This window comes from Bos javanicus, chromosome 8 (genome assembly GCF_032452875.1).
Source record: "Bos javanicus breed banteng chromosome 8, ARS-OSU_banteng_1.0, whole genome shotgun sequence".
Lineage (NCBI taxonomy): Eukaryota > Metazoa > Chordata > Mammalia > Artiodactyla > Bovidae > Bos > Bos javanicus.
Genome location: NC_083875.1, coordinates 2,477,129 through 2,504,746, shown reverse-complemented (window position 1 = coordinate 2,504,746; position 27,618 = coordinate 2,477,129). Strand labels below are relative to the sequence as shown.

The 27,618-nt window shown below is 48.2% G+C and overlaps 1 protein-coding gene and 1 long non-coding RNA gene across 2 annotated transcripts in view; one reads left to right on the top strand and one right to left on the bottom strand.

Annotated features, from left to right (window-relative positions):
- The window catches only part of LOC133252384 (uncharacterized), a 148,020-nt gene extending 130,976 nt beyond the window's left edge, over positions 1-17,044 (bottom strand). The window contains exons 1-2 of the long non-coding RNA XR_009737897.1: positions 16,605-17,044; positions 16,115-16,311 (exon numbers count right to left, since the gene is read on the bottom strand). This is a non-coding gene — a long non-coding RNA (uncharacterized LOC133252384). The remainder of the gene's footprint in view (positions 1-16,114; positions 16,312-16,604) is intronic.
- A 501-nt stretch (positions 17,045-17,545) lies between these two features.
- The window catches only part of MFAP3L (microfibril associated protein 3 like), a 53,266-nt gene continuing 43,193 nt past the window's right edge, over positions 17,546-27,618 (top strand). The window contains exon 1 of the mRNA XM_061424932.1: positions 17,546-17,707. The gene's annotated coding sequence lies outside the window, so the exon portion shown is untranslated. The remainder of the gene's footprint in view (positions 17,708-27,618) is intronic.

Sequence of the window (27,618 nt, the reverse complement as noted above, 5' to 3'; positions counted from 1 at the left end):
TTAGACCATCTGGTTGTTTCAGGATGAATCTCGCACTGGCTGTGATCCCCCAGATTCCTTAGCAGATTACACACAGGACTCTGAAGGCAGTGAGATTAGCAAGGTCCCTGTTAAAGGAAAGGTCAAGAAACAAAGGGCAGATGGAGAAACTCACTCACACAGCTAGAACAGAAATACTGTGCCTCTGGTCCAAAGACAATATTGATGAACTTGGGACCACCCATCAGATCTCACAGGTCATCTCTGCCTCAAGCAACCTCCTGTGATGGTCTTAAAACCAGAATAGAGTGAGACTAAATTCTAATCATAAATAATACCCTGCTTTTACTGTCACATGTCCTATGATCTGAGAGCAGTGGCCAATCAAGCAGGCCTCCCTTGAAAAGTTCAAGCTAGATCAAAACCTCTGTGCATAGCCAGGCTGCTGAATGGCTGCCCCTCCAATAACACACCTCAATGAAAGATCTGCTGTGATCTCCAGTCTCCTTCACATCACAGAAACCTTCCTTAGAGGACAAAAGGCAGTGTGGTCTCTGACTCCTGCATCTGACCCTTTCTTGCATGCGATGGAGAAAATGTGACTTAAGTCTAATCCTTATAGTAAAATGCACTGAAGCATAAAGGTTTTTTTTTTTCTTTTTTTGGCCACTTTGCATGGCATGTGGGACCCTAGTTCCCTGATCGAGGACTGATCCTGTGCCTCCTGCATTTGAAGCCTGGACTCCTAACCACTGGACCACCAATGAAGTTTCTGAAGGTTTACTACTAAGGCAGAACAGATTAGATCCTGTGGGTGATCAGGGACCCTGGGGCATCTCCCCAGCCGCCAGCTACCTAGGAATTTGAGAGGTTTCTTCAATACAGTGCTGTGGATTTTACTGCCCAGACATGAGAGGGTAACAGGCAGGAAGGCCAGGGGTCTCCAAATGGAGGAAATTGGCTGCAAGTGTCAGACATTTTTTATCTCTCTCTTTAGCTGCAGGAGGAAACAAACTACAAGTCCTAGATTTTTTCTTTTTCTATACAAATTTAAAGAGAGGTTCCTTTTAAAGTTCTGTGTTGCCATGACAACACCTGGCTCCACCTGAACTTAATTCTTCTCAAACCTTGACCTGACCAATGCATTTTCCTTATGGCAATGTTTGTCTTAAGCTATGTTAATGAACTATATATTTACCAAAGACTGTCTTCAAGTCCATTCTGCCCAAGACTCAGAAGCAACTTGACAAACCAGTACTTTTTACTCATGCAAATGTTCAGTCACTCAGTAGTGTCCAGCTCTCTGCGACCCCATGAACAGCAGCACACCAGGCCTCCCTGTCCATCACCAACTCCCAGAGTTTACTCAAACTCATGTCCATTGAGTTGGTGATGCCATCCAATGACCTCATCCTCTGTCATCCCCTTCTCCTTCTGCTTTCAATCTTTCCCAGCATCAGGGTCTTTTCCAATGAGTCACTTCTTCACATCACGTGGCCCAAGTATTGGAGTTTCAGCTTCAACATCAGTCCTTCCAATGAATACTCAGCACTGATTTCCTTTAGGATGGACTGACTGGATCTCCTTGCAGTCCAAGGGACTCTTAAGCGTCTTCTCCAACACCACAGTTCAAAAGCATCAATTCTTCGGTGCTCAGCTTTCTTTCTTTATAGTCCAACTCTCACATCCATACATGACTACTGGAAAAACCATAGCCTTGACTAGGAGGACCTTTGTTGGCAAAGTAATGTCTCTACTTTTTAATACGCTGTCTAGGTTGGTCATAACTTCTCTTCCAAGGAGTAAGCATCTTTTAATTTCATGGCTGCAATCACCATCTGCAGTGATTTGGGAGCCCAGAAAAATAAAGTCTGACACTATTTCCACTGTTTCCCCATCTATTTGCCATGAAGTGATGGGACTGGATGCCGTGATCTAAGTTTTCTGAATGTTGAGTTTTAAGCCAACTTTTTCACTCTCCTCTTTGACTTTCATCAAGAGGCTCTTTAGTTCTTCTTCACTTTCTGCCATAAGGGTGATGTCATCTGCATATCTGAGGTTACTGATATTTCTCCTGGCAATCTTGATTCCAGCTTGTGCTTCCTCCAGCCCAGCGTTTCTCATGATGTACTCTGCATAGAAGTTAAATAAGCACAGTGACAATATACAGCCTTGATGTACTCCTTTTCCTATTTGGAACTAGTCTGTTGTTCCATGTCCAGTTCTAACCATTGCTTCCTGACCTGCATACAGAGCTCTCAGGAGGCAAGACAGGTGGTCTGGTATTTCCATCTCTTTCAGAATTTTCCACAGTTTGCGGTGATCCACACAGTCAAAGGCTTTGGCAAAGTCAATAAAGCAGAAATAGATGTTTTTCTGGAACTCTCTTGGTTTTTCAATGATCCAACAGATGTTGGCAAATTGTTCTCTGGTTCTTTTGCCTTTTCTAAATTCAGCTTGAACATCTGGAAGTTCATGGTTCATGTATTGTAATTTTGACCATTACTTTGCCAGCATATGAAAGAAAGAAAGTGAAGTCACTCAGTAGTGTCCTATTCTTTGCGACCCCGTGGACTGTAGCCCACCAGGCTCCTCCATCCATGGGATTCTCCAGGCAAAAGTACTGGAGTTGGTTGCCATTTCCTTGCTAGCATGTGAGATGAGTGCAATTGTGTGGGAGTTTGAGCATTCTTTGGCATTGCCTTTCTTTGGGATTGGAATGAAAACTGATCTTTTCCAGTCCTGCGGCCACTGCTGAGTTTTCCATATTTGCTGGCATACTGAGTGCAGAACTTTCACAGGATCATCTTTTAGGATTTGAAATAGCTCAGCTGGAATTCCATCACCTCCACTAGCTTTGTTCGTAGTGATGCTTCCTAAGGCCCACTTCACTTTGCACTCCAGGAAGTCTGGCTCTAGGTGAGTGATCACACCATTGTGATTATCTGGGTCATGAAGATCTTTTTTGAATAGTTCTGTGTATTCTTGCCACCTCTTCTTAATATCTTCTGCTTCTGTTAGGTCTATACGATTTCTGTCCTTTATCTAGCCCAGCTTTGCAAGAAATGTTCCCTTGGTATCTCTAATTTTCTTGAAGAGATCTCCAGTCTTTCCCATTCTGTTGTTTTCCTCTATTTCTTTGCATTGATCACTGAGGAAGGCTTTCTTATCTCTCCTTGCTATTCTTTGGAACTCTCCCTTCAGATGGGTATCTTTCCTTTTCTCCTTTGCTTTTCATTTCTCTTCTTTCCACAGCTATTTGTCAGACAGCCAATTTGCTTTTTTTGCATTTCTTTCTCTTGGGGATGGTCTTGATTACTGTCTCCTGTACAGTGTCACGAACCTCATTCCATAGTTCATCAGGCACTCTATCAGCTTTAATCCCTTAAATCTATTTCTCATGTCCACTGTATAATCATAAGGGATTTGATTTAGGTCATACCTGAATGACCTAATGGTTTTCCCTACTTTCTTCAATTTAAGTCTGGATTTGACAATAAGGAGTTCATGATCTGAGCCACAGTCAGCTCCCAGTCTTGTTTTTGCTGACTGTATAGAGCTTGTCCACCTTTGGCTGCAAAGAATATAATCAATCTGATTTTGGTGTTGACCATCTGGTGATGTCCATGTGTAGAGTCTTCTCTTGTCTTGTTGGAAGAGGGTGTTTGCTATGACAGTGCATTCTCTTGACAAAACTCTGTTAGCCTTTGCCCTGCTTCATTCTGTATTCCAAGGCCAAATTTGCCTGTTACTCCAGGTGTTTCTTGACTTCCTACTTTTGCATTCCAGTCGCCTATAATGAAAAGGACATCTTTGGGGGGTGTTAGTTCTAGAAGGTTTTGTAGGTCTTCACAGAACTGTTCAACTTCAGCTTCTTCAGCCTTACTGGTTGGGGCATAAACTTGGATTACCATGATATTGAATGGTTTGCCTTGGAAACGAACAGAGATCATTCTGTTGTTTTTGAGATTGCATCCAAGTACTGCATTTAGGACTCTTTTGTTGACCATCATGGCTACTCCATTTCTTCTAAGGGATTCCTGCCTGCAGTAGTAGATATAATGGTCATCTGAGTTAAATTCACCCATTCCAGTCCATTTTAGCTCGCTGATTACTAGAATGTCGACGTTCACTCTTGCCATCTCCTGTTTGACCACTTCCAGTTTGCCTTGATCCATGGACCTGACATTCCAGGTTCCTATGCAATATTGTTCTTTACAGCACCGGACCTTGCTTCCATTACCAGTCACACCCACAACTGGGTGTTGTTTTTGCTTTGGCTCTGTCTCTTCATTCTTTCTGGAATTATTTCTCCACTGATCTCCAGTAGCATATTGGGGACCTACCGACCTAGGGAGTTCATCTTTTAATGTCCTATCTTTCTGCCTTCTCATACTGTTCATGGGGTTCTCAAGGCAACAGTAATGAAGTGGTTTGCCACTCCCTTCTCCAGTGGACCACATTTTGTCAGAATTCTCCACCATGACCCGTTCGTCTTGGGTGGCCCTACATGGCATGGCTCATAGTTTCATTGAGTTAGACAAGGCTGTGGTCCATGTGATTAGATTGGTTAGTTTTCTGTCATTGTGGTTTTCAGTCTGTCTGCCCTCTGATGGAGAAGGATAAGAGGCTTATGGAAACTTCCTTATGGGAGAGACTGACTGAGGGTTAACTGGGTCTTGTTCTGATGGGTGGGACCATGCTCAATAAATCTTTAATCCAATTTATTGCCTGGAGAATCCTGGACAGAAGAGTCTGGAGGGCTATAGCCCATGGAGTCGCAAAGAGTCAGACATGACTGAGTACACGTGAGCACATGTGTGTATGTATGTGTATATATATATGATTCACTTTGCTAATATATATATATATTAACAGCAGACACTAATACATCATTGTAAATCAACTATAGTCCAAAATAAAAAACCTTACAGTCAGGTTTGACCCAGCAGACACTGAGCCAGTATCGATCACGCAGAGTAACACCCTGGATGCAGAGGCTGCATAAACCAGAGACAGGCTTCCGTCCCCAAGGAGTTTCAACTAGTTTGGGAGGACGGGCAATGTGTGTTCAATGCAGTTTGCTTGATAAAACAATTTTAATGTTGTGCCAGATAAAAACAAAATTAATTTGCTGTGTAGTAAAATTCCTTAGACTGATTAAAAATGTAAAATTTGTTGCTATTTATTGTGATATTTATTCCTGCTATAATCCTGTCATGCAAGTACATTCATTATGCTTAATTTTTTTTTATTAATCTTCTGCCATAAATCACTCATGGGATAAGAGTCACTCTCCACTTTGTTTTATGACTTAAAAAAAAAAAAAAGATACCCTAGTTCTTTCGTAAATGAACTGTCACTATAAATTATGCAATGTCTCTAAATTGTTAGACAAATTTGGCATATTTATTTTGTAATAAATTAAAATGCATGCATTAGACTCTATTTTCTCACTTATGTGCAATATGACTTTCACTGGTCCAAAATATTGCATCTAATCCTTTCTAAAAGTCACAAGTTCTGTGACTAATTTCTTGTGCTGACATTCAGAGCAAATTGTCATGATGCTCATATATCATTGCCCTGACTCTTTGCGACCTCATGGACTATAGCCCTCCAGGCTCCTCTGCCCACGGGATTCTCCAGGCAAGAACATTGGAGTGATTTGCCGTTTCCTTCTCCAGGGGATCTTCCCAACTGAGGGGTCGAACCTGCATCTCTCATGTCTCCTGCATTGCAGGTGGATTATTTACCACTGAGCCACCAGGGAAGCCCAGCTGTTTAGGAGGATGCAGCTTGACTCCTGGTGCAGCAAACGAAAAATATTCTCCCTCTAAAAGTATAAACATGCGTTTATAAATATTAGACATACAGAGTCCATAAAAACATCGTACTCCACTGACAAGAGGATGAAGTGCAGACACACATCCCCTCCTAAACTCCGGAACCGTGGGCCCCAGAAGGTGCCCATCACCCTGCGCTTTCGGCCTTCAGCCCCCTGGCCCCCAGGCCCTGCCAGCAGAGGCCCACATAGACAGAGGCTCCTCCCAGAGGAGGTGAGGCCCAGGCAGACCCAGCAACGGGAGGGCTTTCGGTGAAGCTGGGGCCGCGGTCCCGCGGTCCTAACTGATTCCTGACAATCCAACACAGCACATCACAGCAGACAAAGGTGTATTTCCAGGGGGTCTGAAAGCTGGCAGGGCTTGAATTGTGTAATTCAATGCTCCTGACTGGCCTGTCAGGTCACATTCTGAATCCTCCAAGTTAGGTAACAACTACTATTCAAGGGAAACCTGAGCCAGAATCTCGTTACAGATAAATCAATTCAGCATGCCCTGTGTGCGGTCTTGGGAGCCGTCCTGGACGAGAGGCTAGGGAGACCGCCATCAGGGGCTGCAGCCTGGCCTCCCCCCATCCCTGGGGTCTCAGCACTGATGTGGCTCCTCCTTTTCCGGTAAGTCTTCTCAGGAGTCATCCCACGACAGGACGAAAGGAAAGAAATGACACCCTCAAGAGAATGAGTAGGGTGAGAGTCAATACAAGCGAAAACGAGAGAGACAGAAAACCAGACCGGACCTTCAGAACCGAAGCCCCGAAGGCTGGAAGGCAGATGTTGACCCTGCCCATGGAAACGACTCCAGGCTGCGGCCGGGCTAGTCTGGGGCTCAGGACACCTTCAGAGCCGCCCTGGCTCTCCCACTTCTCTGGCGCCAGAGGACTGCGGGCCCAGTGGCAGGTGAATTACACATCGATAAGCGGCTAGCAGATGACGGGCCATCATCTCCTCTGTCTCTTATGGGGAATAAGCGACAGTGGACTTTTAACATAATTAAATGTTATATTCATGTACCAGCCAGAGGTTCCTGAAGACCGGCTGGCTAGCTCAGTCCATCTGCAGTCATTAGCACTACAGGCCAAGCACAGACCCATGGACCTATAACTCACTGAAGTCAGCCACGTGGACCCAGCCTTGCAGAGCACTCTCCTAACTCCGCTCTGATGATGCAGGACATCACCAGCCAGTGTCATTGGGTGTGTCAGCAATTTCTGACTGCCTTTCTCCCTGATCCTACAGCCCATTTCCATTCAACATGAGCAAACTGGCGCATTCAGTTCATATGCACAATCACAACATTCCCCAAGGAAGGGCTGATTCCAAGACATGTTAGGATTCCTATTAAAGCAAAAGGAAAGGTTCGTTGAAATTAATAGCAGAAACGCTCATCTATCACAATAGAGGGCCCTTGAACCATGATGCTGAAAAAACCAGCCACTTAGTAACCTTCTGCAAAAATTTACATGAATTCAGTCCCACACTCATCCAGGATTTATTCGCAGCTCTGCCTTTTTGCCAGCTGCCCCAAGTAAGGGAGAAACACACTGGTAACGGATCTAAAGCACTTCACCAGAGAGAAAAGCCAAATCAACATGACATAGATGGAGCCCAAAGCCTGGATGGCATTTCCCACTAACCAACTGAATGACAGATTTTGTATTTTTACACGCCCGCCTCCAAAATACTCCAACATGTGGGTCTAACACCAATTCCAACATTTTATTCAGCAAAATGTATTGGCCTAGCTTACACGCCAGAATCTATATGCGATGAGATTGAAATGCCTGCTGAAGAGAAGCTGCAGAATTTGTGTCTGTCTGAAACTCTGGTGTGGTCCAGCCAGGAGGAGACTCTTCTGCACTGGGTCGGATGATTCAGCTGGGTCAACCCCTGTGTGGCTGGAAGCAGTGAAGAACGATTCACAAGCACACTTGCCCACCATGGAGAATACACCCCACAACTGTTCCTGTAGCAATGGTAGACACTGCACTTGTTAGGGAGATGGGGCAGGGATCAGAATGAAGCTTGGCACACTTCAGTGTGTCTCCTGTGACAGGGGAGGACTTTCAATCTATTGGGAGACTTCATTTCCTTGACAGGGCTCAAGTTACAGTGGTACCAGCATCAGAAGTAAGTTCAGCCCCATCCTATCACTGTGGTGATAATTCCTGTGTGGCTGTCCAATGCCCCCATGCTGCTGGCTCCAGAACCTGACCCCCCAGCCCCCATCGCCTCCCCCCACCTTGCTGCCCCAGGGCAAGGCTTGGACTGCCAGGACCGGAACCTGGCAGAGGGGAAGGCCCAAGAGGAAGCCAGTACCCATGGAAAGCAGGGCCTCTGGGCCTCCCAGTCCTTCAGTTCTCCTAAACCAGCTCTTTTTGCCTTTTGCAGAGCCAGCACCCATTATCCCCACGCCCTTTGTTTCTCCTCACCAGGCTCCTCTCCACTGCCATCCACCTGGGCCTCTGCCCACCAGGTTCAGCTGCACCTTGGGGCTCCCCTCAGCCTTTGTCCCAGCTGGAGCCACTTTTTATCATAAGCACCCACAAGATAAACAGAGGACAGAATTCCTTTCCTTCCTTCCTGTGTGCATGCTAAGTCGCTTCAGAGTCGTATCTGACTCTCTGAGATCCCATGGACTGGAGCCCACCAGCTTCCTCTGTCTGTGGGATTCTCCAGGCAAGAATACTGGAGTGGGTTGCCATGCCCTCCTCCAGGGGTTCTTCCCAACCCGGGGATCTAATTTGAGTCTTTTACAGGCGGGTCATGGTGGAGAGATCTGACAGAATGTGGTCCACTGGAGAAAGGAATGGCAAACCACTTCAGTATTCTTGCTTTGAGAACCCCATGAACAGTATGAAAAGGCAAAATGATAGGATACTGAAAGAGAAACTCCCCAGGTCAGTAGGTGCCCAATATGCTACTGGAGATCAGTGGAGAAATAACTCCAGAAAGAATGAAGGGATGGAGCCAAAGCAAAAACAATACCCAGCTGTGGGTGTGACTGGTGATAGAAGCAAGGTCCAATGCTGTAAAGAGTAATATTGCATAGGAACCTGGAATGTCAGGTCCATGAATCAAGGCAAATTGGAAGTGGTCAAACAAGAGATGGCAAGAGTGAATGTCGACATTCTAGTAATCAGCGAACTAAAATGGACTGGAATGTGTGAATTTAACTCAGATGACCATTATATCTACTACTGTGGGCAGGAATCCCTTAGAAGAAATGGAGTAGCCATGATGGTCAACAAAAGAGTCCTAAATGCAGTACTTGGATGCAATCTCAAAAACGACAGAATGATCTCTGTTCGTTTCCAAGGCAAACCATTCAATATCACAGTAATCCAAGTCTATGCCCCAACCAGTAACGTTGAAGAAGCTGAAGTTGAACAGATCTGTGAAGACCTACAAGACCTTTTAGAACTAACACCCAAAAAAGTGTCCTTTTCATTATAGGGGATTGGAATGCAAAAGTAGGAAGTCAACAATCGCCTGGAGTAACAGGCAAATTTGGCCTTGGAATACAGAATGAAGCAGGGCAAAGACTAATAGAGTTTTGCCAAGAAAATGCACTGGTCATAACAAACACCCTCTTCCAACAACACAAGACAAGACTCTATACATGGACATCACCAGATGGTCAACACCGAAATCAGACTGATTATATTCTTTGCAGCCAAAGATGGAGAAGCTCTATACTGTCAACAAAAACAAGACCAGGAGCTGACTGTGGCTCAGATCATGAACTCCTTATTACCAAATTCAGACTTAAATTGAAGAAAGTAGGGAAAACCACTAGACCATCAAATCCCTTATGATTATACAGTGGAAGTGAGAAATAGATTTAAGGGCCTAGATCTGATAGATTGAGTGCCTGATGAACTATGGACTGAGGTTCATGACATTGTACAGGAGACAGGAATCAAGACAATCCCCACAGAAAAGAAATGCAAAAAAGCAAAATGGCTGTCTGGGGAGGCCTTACAGATAGCTGTGAAAAAAAGAGAAGCGAAAAGCAAAGGAGAAAAGGAAAGATATAAGCATCTGAATGCAGAGTACCAAAGAATAGCAAGAGATAAGAAAGCCTTCCTCAGTGATCAATGCAAAGAAATAGAGGAAAACAACAGAATGGGAAAGACTAGAGATCTCTTCAAGAAAATTAGAGATACCAAGGGAACATTTCATGCAAAGATAGGCTCGATAAATGATAGAAATGGTATGGACCTAACAGAAGCAGAAGATATTAAGAAGAGGTGGCAAGAATACACAGAAGAACTATGCAAAAAGGATCCTCACGACCCATATAATCACGATGGTGTGATCACTGACCTAGAGCCAGACATCCTGGAATGTAAAGTCAAGTGGGCCTTAGAAAGCATCACTATGAACAAAGCTAATGGAGGTGATGGAATTCCAGTGGAGCTCTTTCAAATCCTGAAAGATGATGCTGTGAAAGTGCTGCATTCAATATGCTAGCAAATTTGGACAACTCAGCAGTGGCCACAGGACTAGAAAAGGTCAGTTTTCATTCCAATCCCAAAAAAGGCAATGACAAAGAATGCTCAAGTTCAGTTCAGTTCAGTTGCTCAGTCGTGTCCAACTCTTTGCGACCCCATGAATCGCAGCACGCCAGGCCTCCCTGTCCATCACCAACTCCCGGAGTTCACCCAGACTCACATCCATCTCATCCTCTGTCGTCCCCTTCTCCTCCTGCCCCCAATCCCTCCCAGCATCAGAGTCTTTTCCAATGAGTCAACTCTTCGCATGAGGTGGCCAAAGTACTGAAGTTTCAGCTTTAGCATCATTCCTTCCAAAGAAATCCCAGGGCTGATCTCCTTCAGAATGGACTGGTTGGATCTCCTTGCAGTCCAAGGGACTCTAGCATGTGAGATGAGTGCTCAAACTACCGCACAATTGCACTCATCTCACACGCTAGTAAAGTAATGCTCAAAATTCTCCAAGCCAGGCTTCAGCAATACGTGAACCATGAACTTCCTGATGTTCAAGCTGGTTTTAGAAAAGGCAGAGGAACCAGAGACCAAATTGCCAACATGCGCTGGATCATGGAAAAAGCAAGAGCGTTCCAGAAAAACATCTATTTCTGCTTTATTGACTATGCCAAAGCCTTTGACTGTGTGGATCACAATAAACTGTGGAAAATTCTGAAAGAGATGGGAATACCAGATCACCTGACCTTCCTCTTGAGAAATCTGTATGCAGGTCAGGAAGCAACAGTTAGAACTGGACATGGAACAACAGACTGGTTCCAAATAGGAAAAGGAGTACGTCAAGGCTGTATATTGTCACCCTGCTTATTTAATTTATACACAGAGTACATCATGAGAAATGCTGGACTGGAAGAAACACAAGCTGGAATCAAGATTGCCGGGAGAAATATCAATAACCTCAGATATGCAGATGACACCACCCTTATGGCAGAAAGTGAAGAGGAACTCAAAAGCACCTTGATGAAAGTGAAAGAGGAGAGTGAAAATGTTGGCTTAAAAGCTGAACATTCAGAAAACGAAGATCATGGCATCTGGTCCCATCACTTAATGGGAAATAGATGGGGAAACAGTGGAAACAGTGTCAAGACTTTCTTTTTCTGGGCTCCAAAATCACTGCAGATGGTGACTGCAGCCATGAAATTAAAAGACACTTACTCCTTGGAAGGAAAGTTATGACCAACCTAGATAGCATATTCAAAAGCAGAGACATTACTTTTGCCAACTAAGGTCCGTCTAGTCAAGGCTATGGTTTTTCCAGTGGTCATGTATGGATGTGAGAGTTGGACTGTGGAGAAGGCTGAGCACCGAAGAATTGATGCTTTTGAACTGTGGTGTTGGAGAAGACTCTTGAGAGTCCCTTGGACTGCAAGGAGATCCAACCAGTCCATTCTGAAGGAGATCAGCCCTGGGATTTCTTTGGAAGGAATGATGCTAAAGCTGAAACTCCAGTACTTTGGCCACCTCATGCGAAGAGTTGACTCATTGGAAAAGACTCTGATGCTGGGAGGGATTGGGGGCAGGAGGAGAAGGGGACGACAGAGGATGAGATGGCTGGATGACATCACTGACTCGATGGACGTGAGTCTGAGTGAACTCTGGGAGTTGGTGATGGACAGGGAGGCCTGGCGTGCTGCGATTCATGGGGTCGCAAAGAGTCGGACATGACTGAGCAACTGAACTGAACTGAACTGATGTCTCCAGCGTGGGCAGGGGAGTTCTTTACCACTAGCACCACCTGGGAAGCCCCTTCCTAGTTCTAGCACATAATTGCTGAAAAATGAGTGAAGCGTGGAATCACCAGCACAAAAACCACACCTCGACTCTCTCGCTTCCCCTTGGAGTTCTCAGGTGCTGGGTCCACGGTCCCTCCCACCCAGTTTGCAGGCTGCAGGTGCCCCTCTGGGCAAAGTCCAGGGCAGAGCGGCACTCGACGTGGGCACAGGGTCTCCCGACGTGGGCACAGGGTCTCCCGACTGGAGTTCCTGGGGCACCTCTCTGCGTCTCTGTTTCTCACTTGCCGATCAGCGACATGGTTGTCAGTTTCATTACACGGGTCACTCAACTTTAACCCACGGTGGGGAAGGGGATGTCTTCCCTTCCTCCTTCCAGAGGTGACTCTAAACTCAAAGACCAGAACAAAGGCTACACACAAGAGATCACTTTCTCAGAATCCACAGGAAACACAGCTCTGAAGTCTTGTTTTAGAAAGCCTCCACCCCCACCTACCTCCCATGTAGGCTCTCTGCAGAGAGATGCCCTCCCCTGACCTTCCTGCACCAACACCTCTCCTCTGGGGAAGGCCCTGCACACAGAGGCGACTCCCAGATTCATCCCTCTCCTGCCCATAAACCATGTTCCTAATCCGAGTCACAATCTGGAATGAAATCTGGTGGGCAGCAGGCTCCGCTGGAAGGTGACCAGGGCTTTGCCATGGCCTCAGAAGGCAGTCGGAGAGGGTGTGAGCCCCAGCTGGGTCACCAGTCCTGCGTGAGCCACAGGCAGCCCTTTGCTCTGCCAGTGTCCGGCTGACTGGTCTGACCACACACGTGCACACACCCTCAGAGGATCAGCATCAGTGCTCCGTCTACATCCAGAACAAGGAAGGGAATGCTTCCTAACACTGACTCAGGCTTCCCCCACCCGCCCCATGCCTGTTCAGGCTCCCAGGAACAAGGACACTGCCTAATGAGAGTCACGCTGCACCTCCCAGACTCTTCCGGGAAGGGGTCAGGTCAGAGCATCCACAGCCCCCAACCCCCTTCAAGGGGGGCTGCCCTGAGGACGCGAGTGCCAGGGACTCACACGTGGCCTAACAGCCACCAAGTAAAGCACACAGAGGAGCAAGCAGCTGCCTTATTTTGTGCTGGTGAGGACCCCCAGACTCCCTAACACAAGTGCCGGCTGATCAACAAGCAGACACACGGGTAACACTTCTGAGACAGCTGACCTGACACGCTTCCCGCCCACATGCAGCTCTCCACCCGAGAAAACCACGACAGGGGCAACTTGAAGTTCTGGACTCGTCAGTGTTTTTCTTTTACCCAAATGACATACAACTGTGTTTCTCAAATGAACCCAGGTGTCACCCGGACAGCCTGTTGGACTTGCCGGCTCCGGTCCACTCTGCCCAGGAGGTCTGGGCGTGCCAACCAGCCCCAGCTAATCTGAAGTAGGGGGCCAGTCCTGCCACAGTCAGCTCCAAGTGCTGGTCCTGCCAGGCAAGCAACGAGATCCAGGAGAGACGCAGAAAGTACGTTCCTTCTAAACGGTTAATCTGCCCTCCCTGGTGCCACACTCTCAACAGGAAAAAAAAACAAACACAATCTATTCTAAGAGTAACCCATAATTAGAAGGCTATGACTACGCTGTAGAAGGAACCGAGGAGAGAGGACACAGGAGTTTGCGGATTAATGAGCAATACCATGTGGAACTCTGCAGCCACAGACTGATAAACAAGGGCCTGAGACTGGCTCGGCAAACACGCCCTGACCTCTGAAGCTGAAGAAAATCCACTGGGCCAGAGGTCAGATCTGAGGTCTCACTTACATCACCGAGGAGCACAGCCATTCAGCAAATTGCATATGATGTAACTTTATTCTAGTATTTTTCCTTACAATTCTCAGAAAGGATATTTTTTGCAGCATTATTTTTTTTACTGTCATTTTTTAAAATTATGAAGGTATGACAACACATTTCTGGGAGGCTCAGAAAACACAGAACAAAGTTACATATAGTTTCACTATATATTACAATTATTTTTAAGTAGCTAAATTAAGATTTTTAGTTGGAGTTTCAATATAAAAAGCTCAAAAATTAACAGAATGAAAATATAGAAAAGTAGAAGGATACAGTAGACCTGAAAAGTACCATGAGCCAATTCAATATAATTAAGATTTATACAATTTTCACAAAACAGTATAATACAAATTCTATTCAAGTTCCCATAGACTGTAAACTAGGAGACACTGGAACATGCACAGGGATGTAAAACCAGGTGCAAAAATTTCATGGGCTAAAGGTATTGAAATCATACAGAATCTGTTCTATCACTGTGGAGTTATGTTAGAAATCAACGTCAAAAGATACTTGAAAATAACTCACATGTTTTCAAGTGCAATGTGACAAGGAGAGATCTTTGACTTAATCATCAAAAGCCTCAATAAAATTAGAAGAATGAAAAAACACAGAGGGTGATTACAGAGAAGAAAGCATTTAAATGAGAAATTAATATCAAAGATACTTTAAAATCCCCATGTATTTGGAAATTAAATGTCCACTTTTAAATGATGAGTGTATTTAAGAAGCCATGGGCTTCCCAGGTGTCACAGTGGTAAAGAATCTGCCTGCCAATGCAGAAGATGCAGGAGATGCGGGTCCTATCCCTGGGTTGGGATGATCCCCTGGAGGAGGAAATAGCAACCCTCTCCAGTATTCTTCCCTAGGAAATCCTATGGACAGAGGAGCCTGGTGGGCCACAGTCCATGGGGCCACAAACAGTCAGACACAACTGAGCACATAGAAGACCAAGAAGCTGTAACAAGGAAAATTAGAAAATATTTGTACCAGAATTTGTTGCATGCAGCTGAAGCTGCTCAATGCAACAAAACACAATGTGTAATCTTGAAAAGAGTTTTTTAAATTAATGAAGTTGAAATATTATAGGGGTGCATAAATCTATCATTCACTAATTAAGCATAGTCTTAATGAAGACAGAGAGTGTCCACAGGAGCTTGTGCAGCCATGCTGCCTCGGTTCAGTGGAGATGAAGGAAAATAAATCAAGGTCAGGTGTGTCAGATGGAGACAAAGCATATGGAACAGGCAAGGTGCCCACCAGGAAGCCCTGGGAAAGTCAGAGAACACCCAACCTGTGCTGGGTGTTGAAGAAGTAAGTCAGCAAAGGGGTGAGCAAGACAAAAGGAGGCACAGGAAAGCTACAGGAACACAGAGGTATGACTTTGCATGGTAAGTCACTGGGATGGGGGACATGCTAATTCAGAGAGGGAGCTGGGGGCCAGTTCATGCTTAAACTCGGACTTTATCCTGAAGGCACTGGGAATCCATGTAAGAATTTTTAGCAGACATATTGAAATACAATTTGCTTAGAAAGAAGAGTGTGTGGAGACAGGATGGATTGAAGAGATCACTAAGGGAGTATCCTTCTGGAGCGTCGTTACTCTGGTTGATGGCCAAGATCATGCGACTGAAGAGGGTGGGGCAGGTGGTGGGTCTGCCCCCAGCGACGTCTACCGGCAAGTGAGTGGGCCAGCAACTAGCTAGACAACAGGGGAAAGTGGATGAGGACTCCGGGACAACATCCGTAAGGGTGTACAGCTGAGAAGAAGGGTACCGGTCACCGAGCTAGGACATGAGGGTGAGGGGCAACCACAGCTCACCAGTTCTGCTGGGGACAGGCCGGGTGCAAATTCTCACCCATCGTCTCCCAGGCTAGACTCTTCGCGCTGAGGACTGCCAAGGAGCCTGGGCAAGCTCAAGAGCAGGGCTCAGGAGGCAGGGACAATGACGGGGGAGAGAGGCGGGGACCCCAGCACAAGGTAGGGCTCTGAGAAGTACCAGCGTAAGTAAGCTTCCCAGGAAGTTCTTTGCCTGCGTGACCTTCCACGACAGGTGGTGTCTCCTAGGACGCTGGCGCTGCCCTGGGACCGGACGAGGGGAAAGTGATGCCGCCCCACATAGGGGACCCCACCATAGCGCAGAACCTGGTGGGGCCAGCGCTCCCGGCTCCCCGCATCCCACCCCAGACGGGAAACAGGCCTCACCCCACTGACCTGAAGGCATCTCTCTGGGGTCTTTAGTTGATGCCTCTCCAGCCTGCAGACTCTCCTCGCTGGAAGCTCTCCATTTCCGTCCTCTCCTCCGTAACCATGACCCCAGAAGTTCCCACGCCCACCTCAAGTTCGTCCAAGGTGGCCGAGCGCAGTCCTGCAGGGCCCTGGAGAGTGTGGGGTCTCAAAGGAAGACCTGTCTGAAGACAAAGAGGACTATCATATTGCAAAATGACCTGAGAGTGAGGACAAGGCCTTAATGTTTGAAAAACCAGATGACAATGTCGTGTCCTCGTGTGGTTGTCAAAGATGCTTCCTACCCTGGAGACGGGAATGAAGGGTTCAGGCTTCTTGAAAGAAAAAACCAGCCGAAAGTTCCTGAGGTCATGAAAGTAATGTTAAAATAGGGTTTCTAGGTCCACTCGCCCGTGAGCCAGACCCCCTCCACGCCCGGCGCGGCCGCTTCCCGCGCACCTGCGCCCGGACCGCGCACCTGCGCCGCCCCTGTGCGGCCGGATCCAGAGGCCCGGCTGCGTCCAGACGCGGCGGCGAGCGGGCGAGCATGCTCAGTCGGGTCCTGACCCGCTTCTGCGGCCGGGACGCGGCGGGGGTCGGGACGCTCGCCCGCGAGGCTCACAGGGGACGGGGAGAGAGCGGCGTGGGGAGAGCCGAGCAGGGTCAGCCTGCCCTCGTGGGGCTCCAGCCCGGCGAACGTCGGCCCCCGCGGCGCCGCGAGAAGTCCGCCGCGCCGGGTTTTCGCCGCAGCCCTGGGGGCGGGACCCGGGAAGCTGATGTGGGCGTGTCTGGGCGTGGCCGCCGCGGCGGGGGCGGCCCTAGAAGGAGCCTGGTCCGGGTCCCCGCATCGCGGGGTCCGGCGGGTCTGCAAAGAGGCGAGCTTGCAGAGCGAGGCCGGGCCGCTCAACTTCTGCAGGCGCCTTGGAAAATCTGTCTTTCTTACTGAAATAGCCCCGCAGTGGTCACTAGAGAAAACTTAGAAACTACAAGTAGTCTAGAAGGAGGTCTAGAATCCCGAGCTCCGGCTCAGAAGCCGCCGGTTGACGTCCCGCTCCTGCGGCTCCTCGCGGCCGCACAGGGTCCCTGCAAGGGTAGGTGCAGGAGCGGTGCAGCGTCGCGTGTCCAGCGCGGGTCCCCAGCCTTGAGGGCGGGAGCCCGGGACTCCCCCGGGACTGCCAAGGCCGCACGGAGCCGGCACTGGACGGGGACGGCCGGGCGCGGGGTCCCGCCGCGGGTCCGCTAGGACCAAGGGGCCGCGCCCCACCTCCCGGCCCTGGTCCCTCCCCCGCGGGCCTGCCCACCGCCCCCAGCCCCGCCGGTCGCCCCGCCCCGCCGCGCTGCAGCGAAGACCCGGCGGCGCCGCGGCGCGCGCACTGGGCATGCTCCGCCCGGCCGCTGGGCTCCGCTCCGCTCCGCTCTGCTCTGGGAGGCTGGGCTCCGGGAGGCTCCGCAGCCCGCACATCAGCCGGCGCGGGGGCAGGGACAGCCGCCGAGAGGCTGCGGGCGTCGACACGGCGCGGCTCCCGGGCTGGCCATGGCGAGGAGCGCACGGCAGCCGCCGGAGTGGCGAGGCGGCGTCAGGTTAGCCGGGTTAGCTGGGCGCCGGCGGGCGGGGCGCGGGCGGTGGGGAGCCCTGCACCGCGTGGTGGCCGAGTCGCCGCGGTAGCGGCCACCCAACTTTGGGGTGCTGGGGCTGGAGGAGCCCGCGGCTGGGGCTGCGCTCTGGGAGGCGCCCGGGTCCCCGCAGTGGGCTCCAGGGTCGCAAGATGTTGCGGGATCCCAGAGCAGCGGTGTGGGGACATCGCGTCCCAGGCTCGTGTCGTAGCCCTCCCATGGCGAGGAGCACGGTGTGCACCGCGCGCAGCCGAGGAGCCGGCAGGTCTCGGAGGAAAGGGGACGTCAAGCCACGGTGGGGCCTTCGCCGATTCCGGCTGCCCGGGTCACCGGACCTTAGTGACCGGGATGGGGGGTGTGCACTGTCCTGGGCCCCGCAGGCCCCGAGTGCTGGCGGCGCATCCTGGTGCCGCAGGAAAGCGGGGAGCTATGCGCTCAGGGAGCCGCCGCCTCCGCTGGAGCTCCCGGAGTTTGTCGCATTTGACTCCATAGCAAGTTGACATCGAATTGCTTCATGGCGTGAAATGGGAAAACGTGCTTCATAGGCTTAAAAAACAGAGTAATTGCAAAGCCGATTTATTTTAAGCTCGACCATTAACCCGCCTTCCAGTCCAAAAAAAGAGAAAAACTTGAGTCTGCAAGATTTATAAAGAAAACTAGCAAAAAGGAAAAACAAAATGTTTGTAGGTGCACTATCTGCTCACAGTGTAGAAAATAATCTGTTATGGTTGAATTGTCATTGTTTTTCAGAAGTTGGGTTACTGTAGCCATCTTTATTGTGCGATATTTTATACGTATAAGAACTTGGAAATACCATGTGGCAGAAGCACAGTGTTTTTTTTTTATAAAGTTTTCTCACTTTTGTTTCTAAATGAAACATGTTTTCTCAGTTGCTACTATGCTGAACATAGTAAAATTGTTCAGGATGAAATGGAAGATGGGGGAAAAAATGTTTTCAGAAAGGAGTAAGTTAGAACAATGTAGTTCTACTGGGCTTATAATTTTCATGACAAATGCAGTTTGTAGGTCCCACCACAGTTTTTGCTGGTTCTTGAAACATTTGGCACCATTACTACCCTTATGGTTACTGGATTTCGGGAGCAAGGAAAACAATCCTTATTCCAGTGGGGAATAGTTCTGCCTCTAACTAAAGTTCTGATTCTCAAGCTGGTGGCCAAAAGCACCACTTAGTGGATACAGTTGTTTTGTTTATTAAGCGTGTTACAAAACATCTGCTTTGTGCTCTTTATAGATTCTAGTAGACTTTTGAGGTGCATTTGCTTTTCATTGGTTGTGAATAGCTTTTAATGTTTGTTCGTGGGTGAGATGGTGCCAGCTCTCATTCCAGATGCTCTAAACCATTTCCCCATGCGGGCTGTGTGCCCTGCCTGTAGGTGACTGAGATTTAATAACAAGAGCATTTGACTCCATAGCAAGTTGACATTGAATTACTTGCTTCATGTCATGGAATGGGAAAACAGGTTGCAAGTGTCCAGACCACAAGAACAGCAACATGCTGACTCTTTCTGCAAATTAGACCTGCAATTCTTCATTTTAGTCAAAAAGTTTGGTTGGTGGTGTTCATTGCTCCTAAACATTTTTCTTAATGTGTTTGTAGAAAATTTTAGAAGTTTGAGAAAGAACCAAGTCAAATATTGAGAAAATGTGCTTCCCCTTTCTGTAGAAGTACATCCAGTTCAAAATCTCCTGTGTATATTACATACATGTAAAGCTTACCTGGTATGATGGGACTCGTGTTCTCAGGCTGCTTCCTAATACCAAATAATTATTGTGGCGAAGTTGCTTTTAACCCACAACACAGTAGTCAGATTTGGTCAAGAATCATTTCTTGGAATTCAGAAGTAGTGCATGTGCCCAGTCACTAACTTGTGTCCGACTCTGTGACCCTGTGGACTGTAGTTCCCCAGGCTCCTTCTCTGTCCATGGGATTTCTCAGGCAAGAATACTGGAGTGGGTTGCCCTTTCCTTCTCCTTGGGCAGAAATAGTGCAGATAATAATTCCCCAATGCAGCATCTAACCAAGCATTTGGTGTGTGGCTCGCCCTTTTCTAGCCAAGCCCAGGAGGACATTTGACAGAACTTTGTGATCCATGGCAAATCACAGAAAAGTTAGAGAAGGGCTTCCCTGGTAGCTCACTGGTAAAGAATCTGCTTGCCAGTGCAGGAGACATGAGTTCGATCCCTGATCTGGGAGAATCACACGTGCCTTGGAGGAGACACGAGTTCGATCCCTGATCTGGGAGAATCACACGTGCCTTGGAGGAGACACGAGTTCGATCCCTGATCTGGGAGAATCACACGTGCCTTGGAGGAGACACGAGTTTGATCCCTGATCTGGGAGAATCACACGTGCCTTGGAGGAGACACGAGTTTGATCCCTGATCTGAGAGAATCACACGTGCCTTGGAGGAGACACAAGTTTGATCCCTGATCTGGGAGAATCACACGTGCCTTGCAGGAGACACGAGTTCGATCCCTGATCTGGGAGAATCACACGTGCCTTGGAAGAGACACGAGTTTGATCCCTGATCTGGGAGAATCACACGTGCCTTGGAGGAGACACGAGTTCGATCCCTGATCTGGGAGAATCACACGTGCCTTGGAAGAGACACGAGTTTGATCCCTGATCTGGGAGAATCACACGTGGCTTGCAGGAGACACGAGTTCGATCCCTGATCTGGGAGAATCACACGTGGCTTGCAGGAGACGCGAGTTCGATCCCTGATCTGGGAGAATCACACGTGCCTTGGAGGAGACACGAGTTTGATCCCTGATCTGGGAGAATCACACGTGCCTTGGAGGAGACACGAGTTTGATCCCTGATCTGAGAGAATCACACGTGCCTTGGAGGAGACACGAGTTCGATCCCTGATCTGGGAGAATCACACGTGCCTTGGAAGAGACACGAGTTTGATCCCTGATCTGGGAGAATCACACGTGGCTTGCAGGAGACACGAGTTCGATCCCTGATCTGGGAGAATCACACGTGGCTTGCAGGAGACGCGAGTTCGATCCCTGATCTGGGAGAATCACACGTGCCTTGGAGGAGACGCGAGTTTGATCCCTGATCTGAGAGAATCACACGTGCCTTGGAGGAGACACGAGTTTGATCCCTGATCTGAGAGAATCACACGTGCCTTGGAGGAGACACAAGTTTGATCCCTGATCTGGGAGAATCACACGTGCCTTGCAGGAGACACGAGTTCGATCCCTGATCTGGGAGAATCACACGTGCCTTGGAGGAGACACGAGTTCGATCCCTGATCTGGGAGAATCACACGTGCCTTGGAGGAGACACGAGTTTGATCCCTGATCTGGGAGAATCACACGTGCCTTGGAGGAGACACGAGTTCGATCCCTGATCTGGGAGAATCACACGTGCCGTGCGGCACCTGAGCCTGTGCTCCACAACTGCTGAAACCCATGTGCCCTAGAGCCTGTGCTTTGCAACATGAGAAACCTCTGCAATGAGAAGCCTGTTCGCTGCAACTCGAGAAAAGCTTGTGTAGCAATGAAGATCCACCACAGCCAAAAAATAAATAAATAAAATTATAAAGTTAGAAACAGCCTTAGATGCAAATGGTTGATTTTAAGTTTGCTGGAAAACCTCCCTGGAATAGTTAAAGGATTAAAGGGCTTGGTTGATGATGTGATAAGGACCAGTAAAGAGCTGTCAGAACTAGTTTCTAAGTTATACTCAGCACAGAAGCCCTGTGTGTTTATTGGTCTTGCCTCTACCTGAGGTCTTTACTCTTTAAAACATCACATTCATTTTTTCTCCCCACCATCTTTATAGTCAAGCCCCTAAGGCTGCAGAAGTGAGTAAGACATGGTGATTCACAATCTAGTCAGAGAGACAGGCTTGAGCACAAATAACAAGGTAAGTGCTGCCCAAGAGGCATCTGAACCAGGAGCAGAAAATGTGCAGGAAGGAGGCCCTTGGGGTGGAGGGGAGGAGGCTTCATGATAATAGTGATAATAATAGGAATGCCTGAGGAATTGGATAGGCGTCTTCTGGCTGGAAGTGGGCTCTCCAGACAGACCACCATGATGGTAGTTAAGCCAATGCCCTCCCTCCCTGCCCAAGATGTCCACTTCTGGACTTTGCAGGTGTGATTAGATGGAGGGTCTGGAGATGGAGAGATTGTTCTGAGTTATCCAGTGGGCCCCATGTCATCACAAGCGTGCTTACAAGTGGAAGAGAGAAGCAGAGTGTGTGTGTGTGTGTGTGTGTGCATGCTCAGTCACGTTTGACTTTTTTGCGACCGCATGGACCTGGTGGCTCAGAGGGTGAAGCGTCTGCCTTCAATGCAGAAGACCCAGGTTCAATCCCTGGGTCGGGAAGATCCCCTGAAGAAGGAAATGGCAACCCACTCCAGTATTCTTGCCTGGAGAATCCCATGGACAGAGGAGCCTGGTGGGCTACAGTCCACGGGGTCGCAAAGAGTCAGACACGACTGAGCGACTTCACCATGGACTGGAGCCCACCAGGCTCTTCTGTCCATGGGATTTCCCAGGCAAGAATACTGGAGTGGGTTGCCATTCCCTTCTCCAGGGATCTTCCCAACCCAGGGACTGAACCTGAGTCTCCTACATCTCCTGTATTTCAGACAGCTTCTTTACTGCTGAGCCACCAGGGAAGCCCACTCAGTGTCAGATGCGTGTGAGGAAGACTCGCTGGCCATTGCTGCCCTTGAAGATGGAAGGGCCAGGGAACGAGGAGGGAGGCGGGGGCGGGACAGCCTATGGAAGCTGGTGAAGGTGAGGACACGGATGTCCCTCCCCCACCCCCTGCCAGTTCCTTGCTTAGCCCGTCCTGACCATGCGGAACTTTTCACCTGCAGGATCGAAAGATAACAGGGGTGTGTTCTAAGTCACTAGGTTTGTGACTTGGTGCCTTAGGAGGGAGCCCAAGAAAGGTCATCTGACCGTACACGAGGAAAGGTCTGGTGTGATGGGATCGGGAGCTGGGGCAGAGGAGTTTGGATTTCATCATATTCTTGATAAATATGGGACTTTTAAAAAGACCTAAGGACTTTTAAACAGGAGCCTGTGACAGACAAACTGCTGCCGTTTTATCTTCCTAAACCCCAGGATTCACAGGGCAGTTCGACAAAGGGTGTGTAACCGGAGGTCATCCGTGGCAGTGGGGAATCTGGAACCAGTGTGTCGTATAACTCAGTTCTCCTCTTTAATCTGAAATGGCCTTAGTATGCATGTGTGAAATTAACAGCTTAAAATAGGACCTCCGTGGTGGTCCAGTGGGTGAGACTCCTTGCTCCCAACGTGGGAGGGCCTTAGCTTCACTCTCTTGTCCAGGGAACTAGATCCCACACGTCGCAGCTGAGAGTCCACATGCTCCAACTAAAGATCCCGAGTGCAGCACACAAGATGGAAGATGCCATGGGCTGCAGCTAAGACCCAATGCAGCCAAAGAACTAATTTTAAAAAAGAGCTTAAGAAAACTTGCATTCACAATTCATTAGTACAGGAAGAACGGAGACAGTAAAGCAGTGGAGTGGTCACATTTTGACTATTTTGTTTCTGTTCGTTGTCCTCTTTTTTTATTAAAGTATAGTTGTACACTATGGCACCCCACTCCAGTACTCTTGCCTGGAAAATCCCATGGACGGAGGAGCCTGGTGGGCTACAGTCCATGGGGTCGCTAAGAGTCGGACACGACTGAGCGACTTCACTTTCACTTTTCACTTTTCATGCATTGGAGAAGGAAATGGCAACCCACTCCAGTGTTCTTGCCTGGAGAATCCCAGAAACAGAGGAGCCTGGTAGGAGGCTGTCTATGGGGTCGCACAGAGTCGGACACGACTGAAGTGACTTAGCAGCAGCAGCAGCATAGTTGTACACTATTATATAAATTACAGGTATACAATACAATGATTCACACTTTTTTAAAGGTTGTGCTTCATCTGTAGTTATTGTAAAATTTGATTGTGTTCCCATATTTTACAGTATATCCTTGTAGCTTATTTTGTTATCTAATTTTTACAGTGTTGTGTCTCTGCTTACAACAATGCAAATCAGCCATAATGATACATATTAATACATCCACTCCCTCCTGAGCCTCCCCTCCCCGCTCCACCCCTCTAGTGCGTCACAGAGCGCCAAACTGAGCTTCCTGTCACTGTCCTCCCAACAGACAGCTGCTCTGCTGAATACACACGGAGCACAGCAGACATAAAGACATGAGTCTGTGGGCAAGTCAGGTTGAACGTGCTACCTTGAGGCGATGCCAGGTCACTGGGCCAACTCTGACCAGTGGGCGGGAGCTGTCTGTCATGTCATGGGCTCATAGGGACTCCACTGAGAAACTGCTACCCCCATCAGCAGTGTTTCTGTAGGCTCTGCATTTGCTGGGGGGCAAGTGACAGTTATCATACCAGGCACCCTAACTTACGGATTTAAATGTTAAGAAATCCAATCATTCTTTCCAGTCTCTTTTATATACAGTCTCTTTCACATACAAGGGCTTAATATCGGTCCTGTAAAAACCTGTAATTGGGGTAAATTTACATCTCTGTGTGTCTGGAAAACCAAATCTGAAGAAATCTTCTACCTTAGGTGTGACAAGAGTAGCTCCAAGTTGAAACGGAACTACATGTAGAAAAATTAGTAAGGGAGAACAGATTTTTCCAACAACATGGTAAAGGAAGCCCTGTGCTGACAAAATCCAACCCTAGGACCAACACTGAGACGTGATCGAAACTTACCTTAATGGAAACACAGCTGTGAATCTACAGTTTAGCTTCCATCTGCATAACTTTGTAAGGTTTATACCTGGACTTCCTTAATTGAGTATAAAAATGCACTAACTATTATTTTACACTGCGCAGGACAAGCTCAGTATAAGCTGTTCTGTCTTGATGCTCCTCTCCCTTAGGCTCTGGGATACAGGTTTGTCATTCTCTAAGGGTTTATCTTTCCTTTGCTGGTTTCTAACACTTCCCTGGTGGCTCAGATGGTAAAGCGTCTGTCTACAATGCAGGAGACCTGGGTTCGATCCCTGGGTCAGGAAGATCCCCTGGAGAAGGAAATGGCAATCCACTCCAGTGCTATTGCCTGGGAAACCCCATGGACAGAGGAGCCTGGTAGCCTGGTAGTCCATGGGGTTGCAAAGAGTCGGACACGACTGAGCGACTTCATTTCACTAACCTTACTCCTCTCGTCATGAGGTCCATTTTGTTCCTTCTGGGTGATCTATTTTTCTCCATGACCATACCAGTCACCCACACGCCAGTGTCCCCAAATCTCTGCCTTCAGATAAGCCTGTCTCATCCATTCACTGATTCATCTCAGCAAATATTGATAACCTGAGAGCTTATAATCGAGGGGAAGGACAGCTGTGCACAAAGATGATTGCAGTGAAACTGTGAGGTTCTGGGTGAAGCTCAGTGAGTAGAGGAGTGTCTGGGGCTATCTGGGAAGTCCTGGTTGGCTTTGAACCGAGACTTGAGGGCTGAGTAGGGGGTTCCAGGTGTGTGAGACTGTGGAAGGCAGCACGTCTAGAGGACATGGGTGCTGAGAGAGCTCTGAACAAGGCTATAGAGGCTTGCAGGCAGGAGTCCGAATGGAGGATCCTGTGTGTCCTGCCATGGACTTCAGTTTTATACTAGTGGCGGGATGAGGACCTGGAGGATGTCTGAATCGGATCTCTCAGAGTCAGCCCGCTTCAGCAGCCCCTCAGTGTGTGGATTGCAGGCAGGCCGGCAGGACGGGATCCATCAGGCAGTGCTAGTCAGGAGTGAGCGCTTAAACCAGGAGGAGGGAGGAGGCGCATTTGTCAGGTGTGTGACAGCTGCTTCTAGAGGGATTATGGGCCACGAGACTGGTTTAACCAGACGGAACTGAAGCTGATGGGAGCAGAGCAGGAAAGCCCAGGTTAGTTAGTGTCGCTCAGTCATGTCCCACTCTTCACAGCCCCATGGGACTGGAGCCCACCAGGCTCCTCTGTCCCTGGGAATCTCCAGGCGAGAATACTGGAGTGGGTTGCCATTCCCTTCTCCAGGGGATCGTCACACCCAGAGATGGAATCATGGTCTCCTGCATTATAAGCAGATTGTTTACCATTTGAGCCACCAGGGAAGCCCCAGGGCTGTAGTCAGAACTGCATTACTGCAGGGCACAGACTTCCTAAGCCAGGCAAGGGAGAAAGAAAGAAGGGATTAATTCTCTGGTGATTATCCAGCTTGGTTGGTCAGTTTTCATTCCAGTGCCAAAGAATGCTCAAACTCCTGCACAATTGCATTCATCTCACACACTAGCAAAGTAATGTTCAAAATTCTCCAAGCTAGGCTTCAACAGTATGTGAACAGTGAACTTCCAGATGTTCAAGCTAGATTTAGAAAAGGCAGAGGAACCAGAGATCAAATTGCCAACATCCGTTGGATCATTGAAAAAGCAAGAGAGTTCCAGAAAAACATCTACTTCTGCTTTATTGACTACACCAAAGCCTTTGACTGTGTGGATCACCACAAACTATGGAAAATTCTGAAAGAGATAGGAATACCAGACCACCTTACATGCCTCCTGAGAAATCTGTATGCAGGTCAAGAAACAACAGTTAGAACTGGACATGGAACAACAGACTGGTTTCAAATTGGGAAAGGAGTTACATCAAGGCTGTATATTGTCACCCTGCTTATTTAATTTATATGCACATGCCGGGGTCCAGCCCTGGCTGATCCAGGGTATTCGAAGCGGGGACGGCGTCGGCGACCTATTTATTTAAATATTTTATCAAAGATACAAAGAGTAATAGGATGAGGATAGCTCAGTAGGAAAATTCAGTGGAGAAAAGAGGCTGAGTAGCTTGGTTTACGCGGGAGACCAATAAAACTTCAAGACAAGAAGTTTGCACCACTTACGTAGGCCGTAGGCGTCCTTCCGTTCTCCCGAAGGAGAGGAGACACTGAGGCCTCCCCGGTCGGATCTTAGAAGCCCAGGCATAATTAGTAAGCATGGTGGGTTCCGCGCTCCAGATGGAGACTCAGCCAGAGTGGGAGAGAGAGCGACATGGGGAGACCAGTATTTCGAGAAACTGATCCCAATTCTTTATTTTCCATGGTCTACTTTTATACACTGAGATGTTACGCAAAAGTCACGCGGGGTCAGCAGTCCTGACTTTTATCAAAGTCAGGTGCTTCATACAAATGTATACAGAGGTCTTAGGGGTGTTACATCATCTTCTGGCCAGGGGGCCTGCTGACAATTTATGACCCTCTCCTTGTGACAGTGGTCAGTCAACCAGGACACTTATTTCTCCGGGGTGATTATTCTCAAAACAGACGCCACCCAAATAAAGTTACAGGGTGAGGGTATAGTGGGTTTTAGTTAAGGAAAGAATTTACTTAGCCTAAGGTCTAACGTGATTAATATCAAAGGTTAATACTTATTTCTTCTATATATTCATTAATGTGTGTAAGGGCAGGGGATATGGAGACTTAGCAACAAACATTGGCTCAACAAATGAAAAACCCTTCACCAATACAATTTCTAATCAGCCCATTATACTTATACTAATAGTTTTCTAACTTTTCTAAGCAACCTGTTTTTAGAAGGTTTAAAGCATCTTGTGCCTCTCACGGTTGGGAGGCTGTGAGCGATCACATGTGGCTGGACAAGCCTGTCAGGCAGGCCAGAGAACCTTCCGAGGAGTTTGTAGGTTAAAACACTCTTATCACGCCCAGGAATTATTATTAACTGGAGCTCTAAGTTAACTCCTTCTCTGAAAGAGGTGGTGGGGGACAGCCCCCCATAAAGTCAGAGGTGTAGGTGAGCACAAAGTAGTAAAGTAGGCAGGCTCCGGTTACGGGGGTAGATGCTCAAGGATTTCCAGGGGG